The sequence below is a fragment of the Phoca vitulina genome, unplaced genomic scaffold, assembly GCF_004348235.1.
Source record: "Phoca vitulina isolate PV1807 unplaced genomic scaffold, GSC_HSeal_1.0 scaffold6, whole genome shotgun sequence".
Lineage (NCBI taxonomy): Eukaryota > Metazoa > Chordata > Mammalia > Carnivora > Phocidae > Phoca > Phoca vitulina.
The window spans coordinates 73,320,021-73,328,752 of record NW_022589709.1 but is presented as its reverse complement, the minus strand read 5'-3'; positions in this window follow the sequence as shown (position 1 = coordinate 73,328,752).

Sequence of the window (8,732 nt, the reverse complement as noted above, 5' to 3'; positions counted from 1 at the left end):
AAAGCTTGGTCCACCCTTGAGCACAATCCCCTGTGGCACCTCCTCTGGGAAGGCCTCCTTGACTGCTCTAGCCCAGTGGGTTGTCACATTCATTTATTATTTTTTTATTTTTTTAAAAAAGATTTTATTGGGGCGCCTTGGTGGCTCAGTCGGTTAAGCATCTGCCTTCAGCTCAGGTCATGATCCCATGGTCCTGGGATCAAGTCCCATATCAGGCTACCTGCTCAGCGGGAAGTCTGCTTCTTCCTCTCCCACTCCCCCTGCTTGTGTTCTCTCTCTCACTGTGTCTCTCTCTGTCAAATAAATAAATAAAATCTTTAAAAAAAAAAGATTTTATTTATTTATTTGAGAGAGCGCGTGCACGTGCTCACAAGCAGGGGGAGTGGCAGAGGGAGAGGGAGAAGCAGGCTCCCCACGGAGCAGGGATCGATCCCAGGGACTCGATCCCAGGACCCCTGGGGCTTGATCCTAGGACCCTGGGACCATGACCTGAGCTGAAGGCAGATGCTTAACCGACTAAATCACCCAGGTGCCCCTGTTCCATTCATTTAACACGTATTTGGCATGCACCCATTTGGCATACACCCTTTATCACAACCTACATACACAATTTAGCATATAATAATAAATAATTCCCATTTATTGGAATTCACTATGCATTCAGCTTGGCAGTAAGCATCTTAAATGAAATGTTTTATTCGGCACATGAGTTCTGTGGAGTTGGCACCACTGGTATCCCATTTTATAGACATGGAAATTGAGGCATTTCACTGTTTCCTTTTCTTAGCTTTTATCACTCTCTGTGGTCACATTATGTGTTTATTTAGTAATTTGTTTTACATATGGCTCCCTTATTATATATATCCTAAGCTCCATGAGGGCAGGGATTTCCCTTCTGAAGTGCTAGAGACCTGGGCCGAGCAGTACCTCGCACCCAGGAGGTGTTTAGTAGGTGCTTGTTTCGAAGGTTGAGACACAGCAGGCTGTCACTTGTCCGCGGTTTCACAGCTGGTCAAGAGTGAAGCTGGGATTTGAACCCGGGTCCAGGAGTGCTTCTTAAATGTGTGAGTTCTGTTCCCCAGCCAGACCTTCAACTCACTGGGGCCAAATCCAGTCTTACCTGAAAAGGTACACAGGCTTTAGAGTGGGATACCCCCTAGGTCCACACACTGGCTCTGCCATTTACTTGAGTGACACTTGGAAAGCTGCTTATCCATTCTGAACCTCTGTGTCCACATATCAGAAATGGGAAAAATAATGCCCACCTGCCTGGGTTGTTTAGAAATTTAGAGATAATACAATACATGGGTTGCCTGGTTTATTGTAGGTGCCCAGTGAAATGACAGCTAGCAGGAATTTGGGCTCCTCCTAAATTCTCAGCAAGTCAGTGGACTGGGTTGAAAAGGCTTTAAAGTCCATTTTTAATCTTTTATTGGATTATAAAATGAATACATGAGTACATGCTCAATCAAAAAAGAAAAAGAAATCCATGCAAAAATCAAAAAGTAGAAGTTTCACATCCTTCTTTGCCACCAAACCCATGGTTCTCTCTGGAAGTAACTACTGTTAATGGTTTGGTGTCTATGCATTTACCTAAATAATACCTGTTTTACATAAAAGTATACTTGTGTATTGTTCTAAAATTTGCTTTTTTTCATTAACCTACTTGGGGGCGTTTCCCTGTTACATTCAGAATTACTTCGATTTTCTTGATGGTTGCACAGCGTTCCTGGTGTGGCTGGACCATCACTTTTGTAACCATTGTCCTCTTGATGGCCTTTGAAGTTGTTTCCAGTTTTTCTTTATTTCATACAAGATGGGAATGAATATTATTTCTCTTACTTACTGTTGAGGAACAAAGCCCTTAAAGCTTAGTGGCTTAAAATAACAATTTATTATTTATCACGTTTCCTTGGATTGTTTGAGTGGTTCTTCTGCCTTGTGTAGTGTTGGCAAAGCCGGAGGTCTGGCAGTTGAGTGACTGGCCACTGGTGCGGGCTGACTGTCACCAGGAACACCTTGGCACTCCTCTAACTGGTCTCTACACAGGGCTTGGGTTTCTCACGGGACTGGGTTCTAGAATGTTACTTCTGCCATATTCTGTTGCTCAAATCCAGTCCCACGGCAAGTGCAGATTCAAGGGGGCGGGAGACAAGCTCTACCTTTTGAGGTGGGAGCAGCTTGTGTGCCGATACAGGGAGGGTAGGAATTGTGGGGGGCCATTTTGGGAGACTGGCTACCTTAAGTGTGTATGAGTGTGTGTGTGTGTGTGTGTGTCCATGTGTCTGTCCCCTTGCTCTTCATACATCTTTATAAACAGGTAAAAATATATATATATATATTTTTTTAAGATTTTATTTATTTATTTGAGACAGAGAGAATGAGAGAGAGAGAGCACATGAGAGGGGGGAGGGTCAGAGGGAGAAGCAGACTCCCTGCCGAGCAGGGAGCCCGATGCGGGACTCGATCCAGGGACTCCAGGATCATGACCTGAGCTGAAGGCAGTCGCTTAACCAACTGAGCCACCCAGGCGCCCCTAAAAATATTTTTGTAGGTTAATTCCTAGGAGTTGTTGGCCCAAAGAGATCTGGATGGCTACTGCAAAATTGCCTTCACCCCCCCCCCCCCCCCACTCTCCTCAGTGAGGAACAAGAATGTTCATTTCTCCATACCCTCACTGGGGTTGGATATCAGCTATTTTCATATTTGTCAATCTGATGGGTGGAAAATTGTATCTTATTTTTACCGTGAGAGGTGTTGAGCAATTTTTTTTTATTTTTAGTTCTTTTTTTATACTGGAGAGTTCAGTTTGCAGCTATGCTCATGGCACCATCAAAGAAATAGGGTGATGGTTGGGAGGTTGGGAGGGGCAAATACAGTACAGGAGGCCTCTGATTCAGGGCCTCATCCAACAGCTCTGCTGCTTGCCACCTGCCTGTAAGTGAAAGGCTTTCACAGCACTGGTGAGCAAATTATTAACCCTGCACTATCTTCAGGCTCATTACCTACTTAGATGGGTGTCCAGAGGGCTCTGTAATTCCCAGTAAGAGGATGTCTGCACTTCCCTGAAATTGTGAGATCAGCTCTGAACTCTGAGCTCAGTCGCTGGGCTGGAAAAGCCCATGCAGGAATGAGGAAGGAGTGGGCTGCATCACGGAGTAAAGCGTCCCTTTAATGCCCATCTGCTAACATGCTTTCAGGCTTTTCCTCTTGTATTCCTACTTGCCCGCAAAAGGAAGGTAAGAGGATATAGGAAATGATGCGTTTGATGGAACAGTCCAGGGTTTATTTCAAAGACACTCACTGGTCAAGGTTGGTCCCACTGTTTTTCCAGCTTTGGAACCAAGTTTTGGTCTCCTAGATGTTGCACACTAGCATGTCAGACAGGACTGTTTTGGTTATAAGAGACAGAAAAGCCAACCCACACTCCGGCTTAAGCAGGAAAATACAAGATATTTAATTGGATCACATACTGAGATTTCTAGGGGCGGAGATAGGAATGGGTTGGATTCAGGCTAAAAGGTGATGGCTCCTCAACCCTAGACTTTGTATCTCAGATCTCCTCTTATACCTTACACTCCTTGTGAGGCAAGACAGTGCTGGCCTATGGCCCCTTATCCTTGGAGGTCTGAGTCCAGCAGGACAGAGTGCCTGTCTCTGGCTCTGCATTCCAGCAAGGCCTCTGTGGCCCACTGGCTCTGGCCCCCCACATGGCCATTTTCCCACCTCTGATGCAAGCCCCATGGCCCAGGGAATCTGGCACAGTGACTGGCTCAGGATGTGATGTTGGTTCGACTCTGAGGCTTAGGTTTTGGAACCTCTCCTTGAGCGTGGGGGGAGGGAAGGACCCCAGACAAGCCCTGAGAGCTGTTTCCTAAAGGCAGAGGAAAGGACGTTGGGGATGTCAGGGATGAAAATCACTGTCCCTGGCTTCTCCATGTTGCACATAACATAGTCATTGATTTAGGATATAAAATCTACAGTGTGTGTGAGGGGGTTGGGGAATTTAACCCATCTTCAGGTAAAGCTAATTCACCTCATCCCAGGACCAGCAGTGGCAAACAGAAAACCCCAGAGAGTCTGAGAACAGTTGCAAACGATTCCAGAGCCTGGCTTTAGTCATGGCTTATATGGTCTGCTTATCTCCATTCACGGAGTGGGTGAGGAACAAGCCAGATGTGACCCCCTCACCGGCCTTCTTGCCCTAAGGGCGAGTGTCTGAGTAGTAAAGAGGCCAAGAAGGGAGGGAGGGCAGGAGCTCGTGGGGAGAGAGGGCTGCCTTTCCCAATCCAGTTACAGAATTTGTCTTTGTAAAGTTGATTATCTCTATTGCAAATGATCTGTGCAGGTTTAGGTCAAGGCTACATGTTTTCTTCAACCACGAACCTGGAGTTGGTGGCAGTAAAATGTCCTCCTTTGCCAGGCTGGGCGAACAACCCTGGGACAGGCTAACAGGTGTGATGGGGTCATGAGCCTCTTGTTAATCCTTTCATGGTTTACTTTTTTGGTTTTGTTTTTTTAGAGGAAACTCAGGTTAAATATTTATTGTAGAGAGGAAGTATGCTGCTGCTTCCCGCCCCCCGCCCCCGCCGGCTTCTCCTGCTTTGTCGCTGTTGGCTGTTTCACGGGCAATGGCGCGCCAAGAGTGTAAAATCTAAAAGACGCAAAATGCTGTGTCGGAAAGTCTGTCTTTCATGAGACCTCTGCCCTGGCCTCCTTACTCACCACCCCACAGGCAGACCCTGTTACTGCTTTCCAGTGCATCCTTCCTGAGAACCCATACACCATCTCTCTTTCTCTCTCTCTTTTTCTTTTGTAAGTAGGCTCCGTGCCCACAGTGGGGCTTGAACTCACGACCCTCAGATCAAGAGTCACATGCTCTACCGACTGAGCCAGCCAGGCACCGCCCCCCACCATCTCTTTCTTTATTGAAAAATATACCACATACATATTACTGAATGACAACTTGTTCATTGGTTCTTTACAATAAAAGAATTAGAATTTTCGACTACAGTGACTTCAAAGCCCCCAGATTCAGGCCACAGAGTTAAAGAAACAAATCTGGCCTGACCTCCCATCAGTGAACCTGTTGACTGCTGGTGAATGCTCACTGGTTCTGGGGATTACACACATCTGCTTGTCATCTCCCTTGGGGCTCCTTCCTCCACGGGGCCTGCATGTTGAATGGCTTCCTAGCTCCTTTGACCAAAAATGGGTTCACAACATTATTTAACCAGCTCCCCTTCACCTTATTTACCATCCAGGCTGCAAATGCCCCACACTTTCCAAAACTAAAGCCCATCCTCAGTGTTGAAGACTTGTCATCACTAAGGTTTACACGAAAGCTGCTGGCTCAGAACCTGAAGGCCTTTCTGAAAGAAGTGGCTAAAAACATCCCCAACAAGGGCAAGCCTCCAATGGGGAGGAATTCATGTAGCCCTTACTGTGTTCCAGGCCTCGTGGTGGGCCTTGGGGATAAAGATGACTAACGCTCAGTTCCGTTCCTGGCATAGCTTAGTGCAGTCCCTGGGCAATGGGCATGGGTGCTGGTGGAACATAATTATTCACTGTGCCTTACGTGGGTCTCAGTCCCGTGGAGATGACTGTGAATGAATGACATTCATCTTAGATATATACGTTCTGTTCTATTTGTTTAAAAAAAGAAAAATCACTCCGCAGTCTTTTGCCTTACAATGCTGCAGAGAGATGAGGAGATAATAATAGTATAATCCTTACTGACTCATGAGCACAAATGATGACTGCTTAGATGCTCTGCACAGGGGTGAGGCCCTGGCCCCGTACTTATAGGCTTTACCTCACCAATGCCTCCAAAGGGCCCTGTGAGGTAGAGCTGAGTGTCCTGCTCATTTGACAGGTGAGTACTTGGCCTCAGACACAGGAGGTTAGCAGCTTGAGGTCACAAAGTTGGGGTTCAATGTTCATACCTGGGTCCTTCTAATGACGGCCCTCTGCAAAACCACTGCCCGCCTGGCACTATGAAGTCACTGACCCATCCTTTGGCAATTTCTTGCAAAATAAAAGTATTTTTGAAAGTGAGCATTTAACTGTTTCTAGAAGAAAATCTTGATTCCTAGTAGACAGGTTGTTGTTACTGAGCCTGATCTGGGTTAGCTCATTGGGTTCCATCAAGAGGTCTCATCATTAATAAAAAAGAAACACCTCCATTCATTGGTGGTGGGAGCATAAATTGTGTTCACACCGGTCTCAGATGTGCAGGGAAAGTATAGTGTCTTTACTTAAGAGTATAACTGGTAGAAGCCCCTCTCTACCCCCACAGACTGAGTGGCAGGCAAAAAGCCAATGCAGTCCAGTGCATGTTATGACATAGTCTGATCTTCTAAACAGTCTAGTGAGGTTTCACTTGATCTCTTCTCTCTGGTTTGAGAGGCTCTGTGGGGAAGGAGCATGGGAGAATTTATAGTCTGGAAGAAGGGTCCCTCTGTCCTTGCACTGGCCCTTGGCTGTGAGCTGGCTGGTATCTCAGAGAATGTTGGCTCATTCCTATCTCTAGGCCCTCCTAGTATCTACTGTACATCTGAGTCCATTCTTACTCATCTCAGATGGTGTCTGGTAGGACATCCTTGCTGATTTGTTTCCCCCTCAGTGGATCCTCTTATGTCTCTGTCTGGTCTTCCCTCTGGCCCCTGGGCAGGAGTTCCACTTGAGGCCTCTGGCTGTTGATAGCACCCCAGACCCTCTTGTCCTGGTCATACCACTTGGCCTGTTGTTTTCCTGCACCTTGTGCCCTGTTGGTACCCTTCTGGAGGCCACATCATAAGTGTGGCAAGAATCTCCCCTGTCACGGTCTTCTCTTCCTCTGACTTAGCCCCTACCACCTCTCTGAGAGAAAATTGGGACTTACACACCTACATTCCTCCTCAGTTCTTCTGTTTGCTGTCTTCTTCCCACACTCCTTTGGGTAAGAAGGAGTGGACTTCTCTTCTTCCTCTACATTTTATGTGTTTTCCCAACTCCAGCCTCATAGCTAAATCCTAATGGCCAACAGCAGTCAGAGATGCCTCAGGACACCAGCAATTTTCTCCAGAAGAATGGTCATTTCTAACTTCTTCAGTCTTTTCCTTTTATGCCCTTAAAGTGGATGTTTGCCGAGAGTTGTGAGATGATTTTTGATAACCTCCTTTTGAAATCTCACATTGGTGGGTTAGTGCCCTTTTTTGGCATGTAGGAATGCTGGGCATCAGTGGCTTTGTTCTCAGCCACTGGACCCTTAGAGAAAACCAAGACATAAGAGTCATCTTTGACCTGTGGTGTCTTGAGCATTGCAGTATATTAAAAGTTTACGTATATGTGCTCCATTCTGAGCCTCTCAACAACCTTATCAGGTGAGCAGGTAAGCTGAAGCTTAGAGAGCTTAAGTTACTGAATAGATCAAAATGAGCTGGGCTAATAAAAGAAGGTCATGGTCAATATTACTGTGAATTTGAGATGATTTTTCCAATTTTAGATTTTTTTTCTTCTACAGATTTACCACATGTTTCTTTGATGCTGTTTGGCTTGTCATGTTCAATTCTCAATTTAGATAGGTTGGCTTACAGTGATTTTTAAAATGTTTTTAATCACTTAATTTTTCAAGTATTTATGTCTTCATCCTTTTTTGAGATGCAGAGGCCACATTCACTAAGAGAGCCGTAGTTTTCAGGACCACAATGTTCCTGGCTCATGGATGGAACTAAATATGTCCATATTCCGTCCTACCTGAAAGGTCTGTCAGAAGGACCATTTCCTGAAATGTGTCCTCAGAGCTGATGTTACTGAAGATAGAACAATGACAGGAGGTATATGTTCCATGGTCAGATAGGTTCGTAAAACAGTTTAAACAGAGTTCACTAGACTTCTTAACGGTTGGGCTTTTCACACCTCCACAGTGCACACCATTGTATTAACCCCAGGTTGGGACTATCGTAGATAGTATTGTCCAAACTTATGTGTTGATGAACGTTTCATGGGACTGATGTTGCATGGAACAGTCTCTGGAAGGTGCTGATCTAGAATGAACTATGTAGAGGGCAAGAAGGAACTCCTGTTATCTTAGTATTTCCTTGTGAGTGAAATCTGTGGTCACTGAGTCAAAAAGGGAGCCCACAGAACAGAGCGATTTCTATGGGTAGCAGTGCTTTATTTTTCTGCTCCAGCAAGTCCTCTCCCACAAACAAACCAGCACAAGCTTCCTTCTGCCCCTGACAGAAGCAAGTCGCTCCTAAGGAAGGTAGTTGGATTGTGCTTCTTGGCTTGGGGGGCGGGGGTGGTGGTGGGAGTCTGTTCAGCCAGAAGAAGTAAATATACTTCAACAACAGTGCCTCCTCCAATCCCTACATCAAACACTATAGCTTTCCTCCAACCAAAGCAGTATTCCAAAAGGAAAAGGTAGGGGGAAAATGAACAGCATTATCAAGAATTTGCATGACATTTCCTCTTTTGCCCTAGCACCATATTGCTTTAGAGTATAAATATGATTCTAAACATGTAAGATTTGAATGACAGCTGGAATTAGTTGTAACAGGATTCTACTTCTGTTTTGTCATGTAGCCCCTTCAGCCGAGGTCCTAGAGATGGTAGAACTAAGTACAACAGGCGGGTATTAGCAAAATTAGCAAATTGGATTGACTCTCCAAGTCTGTGGGCTAACAACAATTGTGTGGCCCAGTGAGCATTTAAGAGCTTCAGGAGGGAGCTAGGCTTCCTGTCCCAGC